The 17,973-nt window shown below is 49.1% G+C and overlaps 1 pseudogene; it reads left to right on the top strand.

Annotated features, from left to right (window-relative positions):
* The first annotated feature begins 9,393 nt into the window (after positions 1-9,393).
* The window catches only part of LOC119464611 (large neutral amino acids transporter small subunit 1-like), a 28,107-nt pseudogene continuing 19,527 nt past the window's right edge, over positions 9,394-17,973 (top strand).

Genomic DNA, 17,973 nt, shown 5'->3' with positions numbered 1-17,973 from the left:
GCTGCGAAGTTATGCTAGCGATCGCTAGCTCACGTAACAGCATGTAGATCACACAGTGTTTTAGTTTCGCTAGACGTTGTCGACAAGGAAACATGGGCTGGCCTGATGTAAATATTCATTTTGCTTCATTCTAGTCCTCTCTTATCACCGCTCGTTATCCGCCGCTTGTACAGCGAAGCTGCTTATGCGTTTATGCGGACCCTGTGCCGTCGTTGGCGGACTTCGCTAAAAAGGGGCCACGCCCTCTAGTGGGAGAGGAGAGGAAAAGAAGAGCTCAACAGGGGGAAAGGGGTTGGAGTGGCCCCTTTCACCCTGTGAGAATGCTGTGAGAGGGTGCAGATGAAAAGGTTGACGTAAGTCGCGCTGTCGAATACTCGCGTTGGAGGGTGGGGGCGGGAGGCGCGCCAACCAATGGCGGTGTAGGAAAAAAGTAGGTGAACGGAAGAGTGGGGTGTGAGAGGAGCTCCCGTTAGCGTTGGTTGTACATACGCAGCTTTGGATTAGCGGTTCCGCACATTACATCCCAGCTACAACTATGGGAAGACCACGAGAAGTGTGTACTCCTGAGGAAGAAGCTGCCTACCACGAGTGTGAGCGAGAGTTGGCTCGTGAACGGGCTCGTCATTGTAGGGCCGACCCCTAGATGCGCGCCAGAGATGCCGAGTTTAAACGGCAGCGCTGGGAGTCCGACCCCGAGCTGCGCCCCCGAGACGCGGAAACACATCGGCGGCGTCGCAATGAAGAACCCGGGCTTGCGAAGTTTGACTTGCATGGTGTAATGTCACTCGGTGTAACTTACACAGTTTCGCTATTCGACCATCTTCACGGAGTGTAAGGGGCGGTATGGTATGATAAAACTTTATTACGGCCCCTCGAAACGCGCGTCAGCACGTAGCTAGCCGCTCCCACGTCGATACAGAAAGGCCGAGCCTCTCTGCTGCGTCGCGGGCCCGATGGACAGCCCATAGCTGTGCTTCAAGATCGGGGCTGTGATGTTTTTTTTTTATTATACACCGACAAATTGCGAGAAGAAATAGGATTACAATAAAGTTGTTACATTTTCTAGTCAATTCGCCTCTATTAGAAAACGTACTCACGCCAGATGTGTTCGTGAAAAACAGATGGACTCAATCGTGATGCTGGATTTATTATCAGTGAAGACGACCGAGAAATCGCACGGAGCTGTTACGAATGAAAAGCAAAACCTTTGGGACTTAAACCCCATTCCCTCGACTTCTGGAGTGATGATTTTTGACAGGAAAATGGACTAATACTCATGTAGATGCTCTTTTGCTTTAGTTTGTCGGCATCGCAGTGTGTTTTATGCTCATCGCGTTTAGTATATGCGCGCACATACAACTCCTTTCGCATACATTCGATTTCTCACTTTTAATCTGGTGATACCGCAAATTTGAGAAGGTTTTATGAGGCCTACGGTATGGGACAATTCAAATCTTTTGATTCAAAGCCCTGATCCCAAATAAATAACAAGTGAAAGTTGATTTTGTTCTTCGTATCCATACTGGTAGCAGCAGCGAAAAAAAAAGAAGAAACAGCGCATCACCAAAATGCTCGTACGGAGTTCTATTACACTGGTAATAGCGTTTGATGTCGTTAGGAAAGGGCCAAATTAACTCAGCACACTCGCCCTGCATTAGAAATAAATGTATAAAATATTTTTGAACTAGAGCATGCAAATGAAACACTGCTTCACGTTACTACAAAAACAGCCCTATGTGAAGCCTAAAGACGAGGCAACCTTGATCTGATGCCCTTATTATGTCCTAAGGAAAATTACCGCTTCAATCTGCCGATCAGTAGGCGACGTCTGCACAAAAAAAAATATTTGCTGGAGCTGATATAGTGGAAATAGAAGTTGTAGAAAAAAAAACTAGCGGTTTCTAACTTGATCCAGCTTAAGAACGAACGCTTTGAGTTGTCATTGTAAGCTTCGGAAAGTTTTAGTGGCGTTCTTCATTGCTGCCAGCTAACACGTATAATAGCTTTGTCTTAACTATTACATCAAGCTAGCAGGAGTCCTTTATCTGTGGAAACTGCTTGTGCTGGCAAGTCTCCGAATATGTTTTGCCCAATCGACTTCAAATCCAAATAGAAAAAAGGCTGTTTATCACTAAGAGAACGGCCTTTATGTAAGAGTGGCTATTAAAACATCTTGTCGTAGCACGGAGCCAGTTATAACATAAAGAAGAGACATTCAGCGAGAAAGAAGGGAATTCTGAGATCACGGGCATAAAAGTATGGCAAGTATCGAAGTTAAATTAACACATCAAATAACTAAACTTAGAAAATTATGGGCCCAGGGCAGTCCTAAGAAAAAAAACACAGCATATCCACGAAGTGAATGATGATGAGTGGGCGAAGCACCGGGGGATCATTCGGGTAAACCACAGCTACGGACGAGAGATAAAGAGAGCGCGCGTCGGGAACGAGAGACTCAAGGTAGTTTTATCAGCTGTATAAATTTGGACATGCAGCAGCACCAGCAACGCGCATAACTGTTGTCGACGCCGTCGGCGTTTTGCCCGCGTTCGCACCGAACGCGCGCAAAGTGGAACCAGAACTGGAAGTAGAACCGGAAGTGGAAGCGGAACCGGAACGCCATCTAGTGAACACTTCATAAAACTACAGGGGGCTACATACTACTACTACTACTACTACTACTACTACTACTACTACAGAGGAGGGAACGACCCACACCCTAAGGAGCTTGGCCCCTAATAGAAGTGAACTGGGAGAGTCACACGTTTGCCCATCAATACGCACGACATAACAGTGTGATTTTATTGCCATTTATTTCGGAAATACCTGCGGGGAAATCGAAGCATTACGCACGCAAAAGTGGGGGGGGGGGGGGGGAGTGTTAAGTGTACTAGAGGGCACGTGGTAAATATTAGTTAGTATTGGCCAGAAAGGCGAGAAAACAAGCTACGTATGGAGGCATAAGAAACACGAAAATGAGCCAGCCCATGAAGTAATTGCGGAAAGAGCGCACCTTCGGAATGACAACATCTTTGGTCAAACTTTTATGTGTGCGTGAAAATGACGGGAAGAGAAAGAGTATTCAACCACAACGGTGTTACATTGTATTTCCCGAGTATTACCGGGTTCCATCACGGTAAATTCGTACTTTGTTTCTGTTTTTGTTTCTCTCTCTCTCTCTCTCTCTTTGATTTCGGGTCTCCTTCGATAGTGTCGAGATTTTGTATCTCCTTACCTCAGCACAGGGGGGCCAGCCGTTCTTACATCGGAGAAACTCGCTCTCTCTCTCTCTCACTCTTTTCCTTCTCCTCCTTTTTAAAGTGACCCGCCCCTACGGCTCACAGTTCGCCTTGCTTTGAAGAACGTTCGAGCCATGTGCATGCATCAGACGTCCCGCATATTGCCTACGCTCAGCAGCGAGCATGCGCTCTATCCTGATATATATTACAAGTGCGGTGAGGCTAAGACATCCCGGGTTGTCTTAACAAGGAAAATACGGCAGTCTGTGCTCAGTCGCGCGTCGCGACTGTCGCCTTTGTAGCACGAGGAACCGAACGGCGGGCAGAGCCTTGAAGCACAAACGCATTTGCCCAGCTGCGCTTACCATCGCCAATTCCGTGAACACAGCTGTTTCACTCCTCCCAGCATTGAGCTCTCCCGTATGAACTCTTTGTTAATACTGTCTTGTAGGGTGGTTAGGTTTATTTTTAACATTTGTCACTTTTTTTCGTGCTGCTGTGGCTCAGTGACTTTGGCGTTCTGCCGCCGAGTACGAAGTCGTGGGTTCGAATCCTGGTCTTGGCCAAGAGGAAGGGTGAAATGCTAAATTGTTGTTTTGCTTTGATTTAGGTGCACCCTCAGAAACCCCAGATGTAGAAAAGAAAACCTGTAAGCCTTCATAATCGGCGTCCTTTTTGTATAGCCTCAGTGTCGCATTGGGACGTTGAAGCCCAGGAATGCAGAAATCAATCTTTATCGTTTTTCATCTATACTGCTCCTAACTACGTAGCTGTATCCTGACGCCTATCGTAAAATTTTCAAGTCTTGTTTTTTGGTAGCTCGAAAACTGCCACACCCCCAAGCGTTTAAGTAGCATATCAGGGTATCAAGAGAGATAATAAATGAATAAATAACGATCATGAGGGATAGCATGAGCTTGCAGAAGTCATCATCTCTCTGAATAATTATAAAGTCGGTTTTGTATAGCTGTTCCCACGGAGTCCAACAAACAGCTAGAGCACGGCGGTTGCAATATCTGGGCAACACAAACCTGCTTATTGTTCTCATCAAGTAATGCTTTTCGCTTTATCAACCTTTCTGTCCTTCGTACGACGTGTTTCATTAATCTTCAGTTTTGTCGCAGGAACGAACTTCTGTACGGGAATGAGCCTGAGCTAGTAAGCGTCTATCGTTTCTACGAGAAAAAATTGCGAGGTCCTTCTCCTTTCGAAAACCGCTGAGTAGAAAGCTCATCGCGGTCACCCTTCATTCAAGTTTATACGACATTCACACGACCAATCACTTCAATTTCAGTGGTTTAGTCAGCTATGGAGCTATTCTCATAATCCATCCATTTCCTGGCTAATAGTGGGTAGGAGCCACATGATTGATAAGGAAAAAAGTTGCAGTGGCTTAGCTCGGCTATGCCAGGATATACGTAGCGTTAGCAAAGGTTCAGCTGATTATTCTTAGCTTTCCTGGTTGTCTCCTACGCTCAACCGCTAATTGCCAGGCAACTACTTCGGGATCCGATGAGTCAAGCTTCTCCGTTCTTTTGCGCTGTTGAGCAGCATTTGCGCTCTCCTTCTCCATGGCTATACCACACTGGAAAACGCCAGTCAGAAGCGCAGCGGCTCCAGCGCAGTGTCAGACGGCGACTGCACAGCGAGCGCGCGCCGGCGCCAGTGCGTCTACCACGGCTACGACGTCACTCCTCTGGAATGCGCAGACCGGCGGCGGTGAGTCGCGCGCGGCGGCGGCGGAGTGCGCGAGAGGTGCCGGCTCCGGTGGCTCCGGTGCGCAAGCCGTGTGACATCACTGATCCTTGCGCATGCGCAGCACGGCTCTTGATGTGCCGTGCGAAACGGGCTTGGCTAGGCCAGTGTAGCTAACGCTACAAAACAACAACGACGACGCTTTTGGGCGTGGCTGGTCAGGAATGGAGCCTGCTGGCGTGTACTACGGGACCATGCCGTTCCTACATTGGAATCCGCGACGCGGGATCCTGGCTGCGTTCCGGGACAGACCATTGGGGAACACGGGCGGCACCCGTTCCACGGCCAGTAGCGACTGCTGCTCCGGTCTGCTCCGGTCTAGTGCCGGACGGTCTTCCTTTGTGCGGCTTGCAGCTCTGCCTGTTGACGAGGACCTCACTTCTTCCGCCTGCTCCTCCTCCATCGTCATTGGGCCCAGCACCTGATACGCGGGCGTGCTCTCCTGTGCGCTGCTGCGACTCCTGGCGCCGCCATTCGGAGAAGGTCACTGCCGGCACGAATAACATCCTCAACCCGATGGCGCCGACACCACCTCCAGGAGCGGCTGAGTCCGTCGGCGATGTTGTGTGCGGGCTTCCACACAGTTAGCTTGGGAGCACCTGGTGAGCAGTTCCAGCGCCTCCTAGGTAGCACAAGGCCAGTGCACTTCGATCCGTGACGTCATACTACGTTTGCTATCTGCCATATAATCTAATGGGGTGCTCGCGAGTATGCCGCGGCGATTTTGATGTCACCACTTTCGTCACGCCGGCCTTGGAAATTGAAATTTGGGTCCGAGTAGCATGACGTCATAAAGCAGAATGCACAGACCTGCCGTCTAGGAGGCGTTGGCAGTGTCCGGTGTTCCGGTCAGATTGCGTTCGGGAGCTCAAAAAACTAAGTTGCCAACGGCAGCGGCGGCGGCGTCGTTCGAGCAAAGATATTCTTCTCCCGTTGCCTGCGCGCCCGAGGGGGCTGGCGCCGATCTCCGTGCGGCGGCATGGCAGTGAGCGGGCGGCTGCACCTTTCGGCTCCCTGCACATGTGTGCAATCGTCAAAACGAAATCGGGGAGAAGGACCACACAAGTGGTGCAATGGACGAAAGCCCGAGGTTGGCAAAGTTCGGGATATCCGCGAGCTCTTGCGACACCATTAAATGCATGAGCTAATGGTATTAATACACAAACTTGAACCCTCGGCATACCGCCAGTTTGATTAGCTTATCTAAAATCGCCTTTGGTTATCATCACTTGGGCGTTACCTCATGGGCGGACAAAAAAACCAGGCACGTGATCAAAGAGTCGGTGCCTTCTTTCGTTTGTTTATTGTTCTACCCAGTGGATTACCTGTGCAAGTAAGCTACAGAAAAAATTTTCGTGGTTATTAAGCACTTCAGGATGTTATAAGCATTTCAAAATTTGGAAGATCTCCACTGAATGTACTTTAAATAATTGAACGAGGGTGGTTGCTTGGGCTAGTTGGCAATTCATGGTAAAAACGACTTACAACGCGAAAGGACAAGGACTGATAGAGACGACAAACACTGCGCTGTGTTTGTCGTCTTTATCAGTCCTTGTCTTTTCGCGTTGTACGTCGTTTGCTAGTTTAAATAAATTTGCAATTCATTACACTTACCGTTGTACCGCGGGAGAACGGTGGATAGACAGGTAACTTCCAAAAGTGCAGACACACTCACGACGTGCCCCAGAAAGTCGCGGCAAGCGGTTTGCGCCAAGCGTGTATTAGCGGGACAATCATGGTATTGCGATTTTGAGTTGATAAAGGTAAGCGGCGCCTGCGCGTGTACTGACTGCCCAGTCTTTTTCTGTTTTAAATGAAGTGGCAGCACGCAGGTTGTATGAGCTCGTGATGACGCACGTGGTTGTCTGCTGCTTTCACGCCTTCCGTGCTATCTTAGTCCACTTCCGGCGAGCAAACTCAGGAGAGCGAGAAACTCGGGGTAAAGCCTGCATAGCACCCCAGGTGTGCCTCCGGGAATGGTTTAGCACCTTCGTGTTCCTGCAAGACCTCGGCAACTTTCTTTTACTTTTTTTGATTCTTTTTTTCTCTCCTCTCACCTATAGCATCTCTTCACCCCTCTCCCAGTACAGGGTAGCCAACCGGGGATAATCTCTGGTTAACCTCCCCGTCTTTCCTTTGCCTTTCTCTCTCTCTCTTTTTCTCGGCAACTCGGAGGCTGCACCATCTTGTCTGCCGCATCATCGCGAGTTGTAGATCCAGAAAGTCAACCAGGTTTAGGACCTTCGGGTTCCTGGAATACCTTGACGACTCGTACGTTGCCTTCTCCGCCGATCCCCGTTCAATGCAGCAGTTTGCATGGTTTTGTCCACCGGCGAGCGTGTGACGTACCGTTACCCTGTGATGTCTCATTGTGACACCAATGGTACAGAATCCCTAAATGTTGCTTTATACGCGTCGTACTTTTCTTCGCTCACACCTGTCATCACCCTTAATTTCTGAACACGCACCGTACATCGCCTTCACCCTTGTGACGTCACTGCGCAAACGTCTCACACTGCGCATCCTGATTTGGAGTTTTGCATTTCGGAAGAGCTTGTGAACGATGCTGTGCGTAAGCATAAAAAAACACCGCATATCCACGGGGTGAATGATGATGAGTGGGCGAAGCTCCGGAGGGAATCATCGGTAAACCGTGAATCTTCCGTGTAATTCGCCCAGTCTCGCCGCACTAAATCGAACGATTGACTTCCACTAATGACACGCGCCATATGTGACGTCATTCCTATTTTATAACAGCGCCCTTCATTATAATTGCACCATCTCCCGCTTAATGTTGGGTATTTATTGTCATCGTGGTGCGTGTGTCCATGTGCGCCTCGTGGCGTAGTGGTTAACTCCGCGCGTTCGGAAGCGAGGGGTCCCTGGTTCGATTCCGCGCTAGGGACCCAACTTTCGGAATTTTTTTTAGGGGCGAAGCTCCTTAGGATGTGGGTCTGTCTCTCCTCTGTAGTATGTAGTCGTAGTAGGTAGCCACGTCTACTTTTATGAAAAAAAAATTCCGAAAGTTGTGTCCGTAGCGCGGAATCGAACCAGGGACCCCTCGCTTCCGAATGCGCGGCGCTAACCACTACGCCAAGAAGCGCACATGGACACACGCACCACGATGACAATAAATACCCAACATTAACGAAAGACTGCGCGTTTCTAACGCGTTTGTGCTAGCGCGTTACGGCCCGTGTAAGAAGCTCGTGTAAGACGCTGTGGCCTCTCCGCCTTACCCCCGCATTCATAAACGCTCCTCGACTTGAACTTGACTTGCCACCGCCTTGGACAGCGCGTTCAAAACGCGTTGAAGGTGTTGGCAAGTCAAGTTCAAGTCGAGGAGCGTTTATGAATACGGGGGTTATACTCTCTCAGCAGTCATGTGATGGCGTCGGCAAACGCGGTGCACGTTCCGGCATGTGTAAACGGCTGCGTAAGGCGCTGTGGCCTCTCCCCCTTACTAGAGAGTACTGCACGTTTCTAACGCGTCTGAGCTAGCAACCCCTTAAGCGGGAGATGATGCAATTATAATGAAGGGCGCTGTTATAAAATAGGAATGACGTCACATATGGCGCGTGTCATTGGTGGAAGTCAATCGTTCGATTTAGTGCGGCGAGACTGGGCGAATTACACGGAAGATTCACGGTTTACCGATGATTCCCTCCGGAGCTTCGCCCACTCATCATCATTCACCCCGTGAATATCCGGTGTTTTTCTTTTTTTTTCATAAAAGTAGACGTGGCTACCTACTACGACGACGACGACTACTACTACTACTACATACTACAGAGGAGGGACAGACCCACACCCTAAGGAGCTTCGCCCCTAAAGTTGCGTGACAGAAAGTGAGAGAGGCATGAAGGAGAGATGCCTCGACCTGTACGATGCCTCGTGACAGAAAGTGAGAGAGGCATAAATGAGAGATGCCTCGACCTGCACCGTGACAGTAAAGTTGCGGCCTTTGCGGTAGGTAAAGTTTCCACGAGATTACATGTTGAATGGGATGAAAGGAATCAAACTTGCACGCATCGCGGTTTTTTTTAAAGCACTTCATCAACCGTTATACTAAAGCTTCGCTTCACATAGATTCCAACATGTTCGTTCGATCTGCATAGTTTCTTTCTTAATTTCTTCGTGTGCATAATCATGTTCATTCGCGCTCGCGTCCTTGCTCGCAGCAAACAATCCCAGGGAAATAGCCCGATGGAAAGAACAAACGAGGAAAGCTGCACATTTCTGCAAAGCCACGCCATTGCGGAAAGCGTCGGCGATGCATTCAGATATACGGCCGTGATCGACATACTACGATACAAGCGGGAACACCCACCAGCGAGGCTAGTCGAAGCGGCACGTGTTCTTGCGTTTGTGGTGCTGATTATGCTACACTGGCGCACCGTACGGGTGCCTACGCCGGTGCAGTATAGAGAACAGAGCCATCGGTACCGCGTGTATATTGTAGTGTCGCGCATAATTCCCAGGTGCGGCAGGTCGCAGACGGGAAGCGCACGTGTGAGACGTGCGAAAACGCGTAAACCCGACCACACAGCGCGACTCGCTCGCCCAGTCGCGCGCAGCTGCGACGCAGATCGCTCGGCTGCATGCAAGGACGTAAAGTTCATTCGCCGCCGACGGTCCAGCCACGACGACAACCGCGCGCACAACCCACCTGCGATCGCGAAAAACACGGCGTCTCCGGGGCCGCTTGTAGTACTTCCATGCACTGTGTCAACAGTTGAAGAATTTCTCCGCTTGCTTCATTTGCGCTTTTGTCGGTGGGCAATTAGGTGTCGTGACAGTGCCGTTTCCGAGAGCAGCGAGGAATGTGGGATAAAAAGCTGCGTGGGTTTGAATTGGGGCCCAGGCAGTGTTGGTGATATTGTGCCCGTATAGGATCGGCTTATGCAAGCAAGAATGGGTGAGCTTACTTGTTCCTCTTTAAATGTGGCTGCTTCATTGCTGCTATGTTTGCGTGATTACTAATTAGCATATGAACCCTTCATGTGTGTCTCCCTCATCTTCTTCTTTATCAACCGTTAAGTATCGAAATTTAGGCCACAGAAAGGGCTGGCCACTGTCAGGTAACTGTTTTTAATTGCTATTTTCTTGCACAAAAGAAAAGCGTTTTCTTTGCAGCTAAAATAAATGCTAAACTCTAGGGTTTCATGCGTCTAAGTCACAATATGTTTATCAGGCACACCGTAGTGGGGGCTCCAGATTAATTTTGGCCTCCTGAGGTTGTTTTAACGTGCACCTAATGCGCAGCATACGAACGTTTTCGCATTCCGCCGCCCATCGAAATACAGCCTCCGGAGCCGGGATTGAACCCACGACGTCTCGCATAGAGCATAGCGCCATAGATACTAAGCTGTCGCAGCGGGTAAATACTCATTTGTGCTGTCGCCTTTCTTTTCCTTCATTAACTCTTTGAAACCGAACTGCCTTGCATAATTATGAAAACCTGCAAGTGAACAGGCAAATGAGCAGGTTCATATATCCTTTATGCACCCCAAAGGATGCAGCCACAAAGAGTTCCTCGAGCGTTTAGTTTCTGGGGAAACTCTTTGTGCATTGTCGTGAGCGTATAAGCCGCACTGCTTGGACGACAAATAGAGTCCTGAGCGCTGACACGCAAACAGGAAACGTGCACTAACCTTGCGCAATAGCAGCTGCTTATTCACTTACATGACGCTCGCGATGTATGCGTGCAGTTCACAGAAAGTCCGAAGAAAACGTGAACACAGGTGCAGCCATCTGCTGCACAGCTAGGTTTCCGGGTTTCCGGTTTACGAGCTTACAGACCCGCCGAGCCTACGTGCCCTCCGCCTGAAGGAGCCTGACGAAGTTATTGCCCCGCGTCCTGATCCCCAAGCAATTTTAACTTTTTTATTTTCGTCTATTTTCCCTGCCTGGGCTACAAAAAAATGAAGAGGAGTATCTATCTATCTATCTATCTATCTATCTATCTATCTATCTATCTATCTATCTATCCTCCTTATGCTGTTCTTCCCAGTGACCCAAGTTGCCTACTAGCTTGGGCCATTAGGCGTGTGCTGGCTGCAGCCTTGTCGTGCCTACATGAACTACAGGGTATTTGAGCTTTGACAGACAACTTGTTGCTGGCTGCTTCTCTGATCTAGTATACAACTTGGGTCAATGGGTATGTGCCCGAACAGACGATCCTTAATTGAGAAACCTAAACCGAATTAGCAAAATATTTACCAATAATCAATTTCTTATCACCAAATCACGTAAGCAATGCCACTTCAGTGCTAATCACAATAACGTAGATAATCATCACCAAATGATGCATTCTGCTTGATTTTTAATGGTTTCGCCTAACTCGGTCGGTCACTGGTCGGGCTCTCGCCTCGCCTCCTTAGATTCCTCCTTACTCTTAAAAAAAACGAGGCACGTCTGGCAGGGGGAGTCGAACCTTGGGCGCCCATAGGGCAGTAACCCGATGCTCTAGCCAATAGGCCACAATCGCTTTTGTCTGGTTTCTTTAGAGCCGGTACAACTTGACCGCAAAACGTTCCGAATGACATTTGTACGCTTCATCGGAATACGTATATTAGACCACAATCGCACGTGTCTATCTCTCGTGCCGACACAAACTACCTCTTTTAGGGGGTAGCCGCGTGTTGATGATCACTATTTGCATAATACGACACATACCCCCAATGGGGGATCGGCCAAGAAGCGTGTTTGCGTGTTGATTATGATCATGATTTTTTACACTATGGCGCATAACCACAATAAGGGGTTGACAAGAACGCTGGTGGTACACATCGTGTCAACGCCAACTGCACGTTTGAATTTCGTCAGCGAGATAAAATTTCTCTAGCTGTATTTCTTTCTGCGATTCGTTTTCTATTTTTTGTTTTCGCCTGTGTGATAACGCCGTGCAGATAAGTAATAACGCCCATATTTTTGCACGTGTTACTGTCTGTCCTTGTTTTGTGTCTCGCACAAATTGCCGACAGTTCCTTCTGACATGTAGAAAATTGAAGTCCTGCAACAGCGGCACAGCATCATTTACTTTACCTTCATTACTACGCTGCCTGTTGCACTCCACCTGCGTGAATTTCCCATTACCTGACCTATCCATCAGCCACATTCCTCTTTACACAACCTTAGATTGACCCAATTTATAAGGTGATAAAGCTTTTGCATGAAGTTCTACTACAATCCTGCGCACTCTAGCAGCAAACGTTAAACACATGTATAATTATTGCAACCTATCAGATAGCACGACTTATGGAATTAAGATGTGTCATACCAACTATCGCACCGTAGAAGTACTTTTAGTGTTTGCGTAAAGCTTCGATTTCACAACGCGAGATGTCGACACGTTGATAAATTTCTTTGACAAAAGTGCGCATATGTTATGTCATAATCCAACAATAGAGCAACAACAGGTCAAAGTGCTACCGAAACTGCTCAATGCTGAACGAAGAAGACAATGCTCCGGTGATTGAAAAACTTCAAACGGAAGCAGTTACAAACACAGGAGCAGGGCGGCTTGTGTATTCAAGACTATGCACAAATCCATGCATGAGCATGAGCATGAGGCTCGGTGCTCTAAGAAATATTTGCGACTGCGTACTTTCAGGCGCAATCAGTTTCAAATCTTAGTGGTAGTCATGACTTCAATACCAAGAATAATTAAAGCCAAGATGATCATGTAGACGTTACACTTGTTATCACTCGTTTACCATTTGTCCCAACAGTTTGTGTAATACATTAAAGAAACCCACTTTGTCAAACCTTCGGTTACATCAAAGTCCTCACCTACAAAACAGTGGTTGAAGAATACAGTTGTTCCACCTCTTCCATTGCAGAAGCATCCTCGGAAATTGCCTTCGCTTAAGCATTACAGGGGTGATGCCACTTCTTTTTATTATCGTGACATCCCAAAATACCGCCTCCGCAACGGACCTAGCCAAAGGAAAAATAAAACGAGAAGAACGTCTGAGCGTCCTAAATCTGGCTAGTAGGGAAGGCATTCGAACACTGCGATGTAAATGCGGGTCGAAAAATCGCACACTATTAATGCAGAGTAGGCTGGAGCATTGTGGTGGTGCACAATGCAGAGGCCCATTTAGGCTAATTTGGCCAAGCTCGACGCAAGTGTGGAGTCGTCCGTGAAAGTGTGAGTGTGTGCGTGTAATCAATGACTACATGATCTAAAATAAAGGCTATGCAGCTTAACGAAATGTGTCTTCGTTCAACTAAAACCTTCAAAAAATACAATCCTAAATAAGCAATCAAATCACATACGCACCGCGTCAGATCGCTCAGCATTTCTTGGATTCGTTGCGTGGTCGTTGGCTTTGGACTTTGATTTTGATTCAGTTTGCATGGGAGAAAGCTTCGCGTTCAACCACCTAGCTTTCTTCCAAAAAAGGAGCTTTGATTTTTTAACCGAATTGTGATTGACGTGTCTCTTATAAATTTAGCAAGTTTGACATTCTCAAACAACCGAAATACGGAATATGCCGTCCAGATTGCCTTTTTGTAAGAGTGGTGCAGTATAACGAGAGAGAGACATATGAAAGCAAAGGAAAGACGTGAGCTTACCCAGAGGATGCCTCGCACAGTTTGGCAAGGCGCCACATAGCCATACGATGTCAAGGTCTCAGTGAAAGATAACGCACACAGTGCACAATCACAATCTGTCGCACAAACCGTTACCTAATAGGTAACGCAACGGCGCCTTTACAGTGGTTCGCGTTGATATCCATGTGAAAGCATATATCAGTGTCCAAGAATTACGTTTTCTTTGAGTGGCCGCTCATCCAACTTCTCTAGTGTGGATGAGAGCACTGCGCTTTGCTGGTTCAATCAAGGGCACTCGCAAAAAAAGCTGCGCGATCGTTTTTTTTTTTTTTTTTGCTTCCGCAAAGTCACAAAGTCGGCTGTTGGCCATTTCAATGACAAAGGAGTGCGCATTCAAAAAGTTACTCAAAGCCATAGACGGGCTTGAAGGGTTCCGTCACGTCATCAAAAACCAGACTTAATACGAAGCCGCAAATTAGGGATTAGGTCATTTCGAAAAAAAATATGGCTCTATGTAGTCCCAAGTGCTCTTGTTTTATTTTTCTGCCAAGAAAAAAAAATAGCGCAGCTTGCACTAAGTTGTGCAAGGCTGCAGAAACAGCAGAGCTGGTGATCACCTAGCTTCTTCCAGTTTCGCTAGGCTCGACTAAGTTTCGCTAGGCTTGGCTAAGTTTCGCTAGGCTTGGCTAAGTTTCGCTAGGCTTGGCTAAGTTTCGCTAGGCTCGTCTAAGTTTTACTAGGCTCGGCTAAGTTTTGCTAGCTTCAGCTAAGTTTTGCTAGGCTTGGCCAAGTTTTACTGGACACATGACGTCCGGTCACAGACGCGGCAGCTGTGGCCAAACTCGACGCCGAGGAATTCCCGCTGGAATCGGCTATCGGCGCCACTCGTTGACTGACGGACTCGACGCTGGAAATTCTCCATGAATCGGTAGCCTGGATCACTTGCCCGACGTTGCTGGTCATTCAGTCGCCTACGCTCGCTTTCCCGTGCTCGGAACTCAGGATCCTCGGCCCTTCGTCGCTGTTTAGCAGCAGCGGCTTCGGTGCGATACTCCAGATTAGCACGCAATCCCCACATTCGATCTCGGCTGACGGCACGACGAGCTTCCAGTTGAACGGATTCTTCTTCGCGCGGGAGTCTTGTATTCATTTGGCCCTCCCATGTTACATTTAGTCAGTGCGAAGTCTACGAGAGTTGTGTGTGTCGCCGTCACGGCGGCATGATCTTTATAATCAGTGTCACGGAATGGCCAAGCTTCACAAAGTGTTGTCATGACTAAACAAAGCAAGAATTGCGGCGCGAAGCAATGACATGGCTGGGCGAAACTGGGTAAGTGACGGAGCGGGTCTGCTGGAACGCGGTGTTGGCATTGCAACGCGGTGTCGGCGTTGAAAGCTGCGCTATGCAACGCGCAGTGACGTCATCGCTAGCACGGCGGCGGAGGAGCATTTCCGGAGCTAGGAGAAGCAAGGCGCAGCTGTGGCAGGTGGTTGCTAGGCAACGCGTAGTGATGTCTTCGCTAGGCGAGTTTTTGCGAACGCTACACAGCGGAAACGAAAAGCTTTAACAGCTCCGCTGTTAGAACACTCTAACAAGCCGTTCAGCATTTTGTGCCCCATCGAATTGAGGCGTGGACGTTTAAAGATTGTCGGCACACTTAGTTGTGGGTTCTCCATTAGGCCTATTGAGACGATGCCTGGCATTCTCTGACCATTACACAAGTGGCGCTGGCGTTAGTGGCGATCAGTGGTTATTCAGAACGGCAGAGCTCGCATGGTCTCGGGTCAGGGAGTTCCGGATGGAGGCAGAAGTTGCAGTAAAGGGCTGAAAGAGCCAGCTCCTTCGAGAAGAGAAACTGGTCGCAAAGCTTGAAGAAAGAATCACGATTTATGCAGATTCTCGGATGACACGGAAACATTCAAGACCTGGTCAGGTGCTGGGGGTTGTGTAAGACTCGTTTCTCAACAGCGCAAGCGTAATACTGAGCCGCCATAGGTGATAAATGCTGCAGTCCACACACGCGTTAATCTGTAGAGGCCATGGTCACTACAGGGGGTTCACGAGTGCTTACAGGTCACAACAGCGGCTCCGCTTGGTTCACAAATGCCTGTTAGTCTTCGTTAGTCACGGTGTACACGCCTGTCTACGCGATTTTTCCTTCCCCGTTTCTTTTCAGTGGAGGCAGTGTGTACTCGAAAAGGGAGTGGGTACTGCGTGCCTGCAGGCTGAGGTGTTTCTTATTGAAATGTTGGCGGTGCCACGGTTACCGAAACCAGAATGAATGGCCCCGTGCGCTGGTTGGGCGTTTCTTGCGTCGGAGATCTTACCGCAGCCGCATGGACCTTGGACAGGTGTTGCACTCTGCTGTATCTAGCTTTGCTACTCAGCGCAAATCAGTAATGTTGCGCCGGGTTTTACTTGCCTTCCGAGTTACCAGAGAAAAAAAATTAGCGCAGCTTGCACTACGTTGTGCAAGGCTGGAGAAACAGCGGAGCTGGTCAACACCTAGCTTCTTCCAGTTTCGCTAGGCTCGGCTAAGCTTTGCTACGTACGGCAAAGTTTTGCTAGGCTCCGGATGATACTCCGGATGAGCACGCAATCGCCGCATTTGTTCTCGGCTGGCGACACGACAAGCTTCCAGCTGAAGGGCTTCTTCTTTGGGAGTCTTGTACTTCTTCTGGCATCCCATGTTACATTTACTCAGTGCAAAGTCTACGAGCGGTGTATGTGCCGCCGTCGCGGCGTCATGATCGCTATAATCAGTGTGACGTCATTGCCAAGCTTTACAAAGTAATGTCATGACTAAGCAAAGCACGAATTGCGGCGCGAAGCAATGACATGGCTGGGCGAAGCTGGGTAAGTGATTGCTAGGCGACGGCATTGACGGAGCAGGTCTGCCTGAACGCGGTGTCGGCATTGGAACACGCTGTCGGTGTTGCGGTCGCCAGAGGTCTCATTGGCCGGGCACCATTAGAGTCACTGTATATGCTCCCTACGGGAGTAGAGTTGCGCATAGGTCCGCCATTATGTTCCAGCTATGCAGTGAAGCCACTCCTCGCGCGCGCAGGAGGCAAATGCCTCGTGGTGTTTCATTTGCTTTTTTAGATGCGGAGAGCATCTTATGCTCGGAGCAATGTCCGTACTGCGGCGTCCGCACCCATGCTGCGCATGCGCAACTCTCCCTCGTTCTCCTCTCCTACGCAGGTGTGCGCTCTCCCCCTCCTCTCTCCCACTCTCCACTACAGGTGTGGCGCAGCAAATCATTGCATATAACTCTGTCTCTCACTCTCTCCCTCTCTCTCTAAGGGTACGCCGGTAGGCGGCGCAAGTGTCGCGGCGCCGTATAAAGCGCGCGTTCGCTGTGCTTCCGTCATTTTCTCTCTGTGCAACGATGTGCGAAACGCCATGACCAACGCCAACTTCGGCGCTAGTTGCAGCGGCAGCGCCACCGCCGCGGAGCAGAGGAAGGCTCGGGAAGCCGAACGTAAACGTCAGCGTCGGCAAGTGGACCCCGAACTTCGGGCCAGGGAAGCCGAACGTAAACGTCAACGTCGGCTGGAAACTTCTACGGAAGCAACACGGGCTCGGCACGCCGAAGTGGAACGTCAGCGATATCAAGCCGACCCCGAACTCCGGGGTCGGAAAGTCGAAGCGCAACGGCAGCGTCGAGCGGCAGCTCCCGATTCTGAAACGACGAGGCAACGCAAGTGTGCGGCCAGAGCAGCAACACGTTCGAGGCCATTACAACGCCCGGGCTTCCACGGTGCTGACGCGCGGTTCAAGCGCGACTTCCTCGATCAGAGCTTCGGGCACAGCTCCAACGTGTGCGACCGGCTTTGGTTCGACAACAACCTGAGCAAGGTCGGGAGCGTCCAGAAAGAACGTCATCGTAACGCGGCCGTCCGCGTGCTTCGACGCCAGTTCAGCAACAATACAATACATTCTCATTACATTCTCTCACTCTAACTTTCATTGGGTTGTGTTGCCAAGTGAAACGAAACGGCAAACTCGATGCGCACCCCCGCGATGCTATCACATCCCGCCATGGTTGCCCGTAGGGTAAAATAATGTGATTTTTTCTCTGCTGGTCGCGGGCTACATGCGGAAATTCTTCGCAAGCGCTGAGCAAGATGACACTTTTCAATGCAAGCTATGCTCGAACCTTTGGCGTAGCCGGAAACTCTTAATTTGTATGTACATACAGGGTGTTCAAAATTAAGCTTTACGGAATTTTAAGAAATCGCCTGCGGCAGGTAGCGTAATTGTTATCATTGAGCTGGATTATTCGATGAGGCGACATTAGTAGCACCGGAAATCGAAACACATATTCAACTAATTAACAGAAATTCACTAATTAACGTCTTAGTTACTTTACAACCTATTGCAATTTACGAATTGTAGCCATTGAGTTAGCAA

This window comes from Dermacentor silvarum, chromosome 9 (genome assembly GCF_013339745.2).
Source record: "Dermacentor silvarum isolate Dsil-2018 chromosome 9, BIME_Dsil_1.4, whole genome shotgun sequence".
Classification (NCBI taxonomy): domain Eukaryota; kingdom Metazoa; phylum Arthropoda; class Arachnida; order Ixodida; family Ixodidae; genus Dermacentor; species Dermacentor silvarum.
The sequence above is the reverse complement of the archived record's forward strand: the minus strand, read 5'-3'. Positions and strand labels throughout refer to the sequence as shown.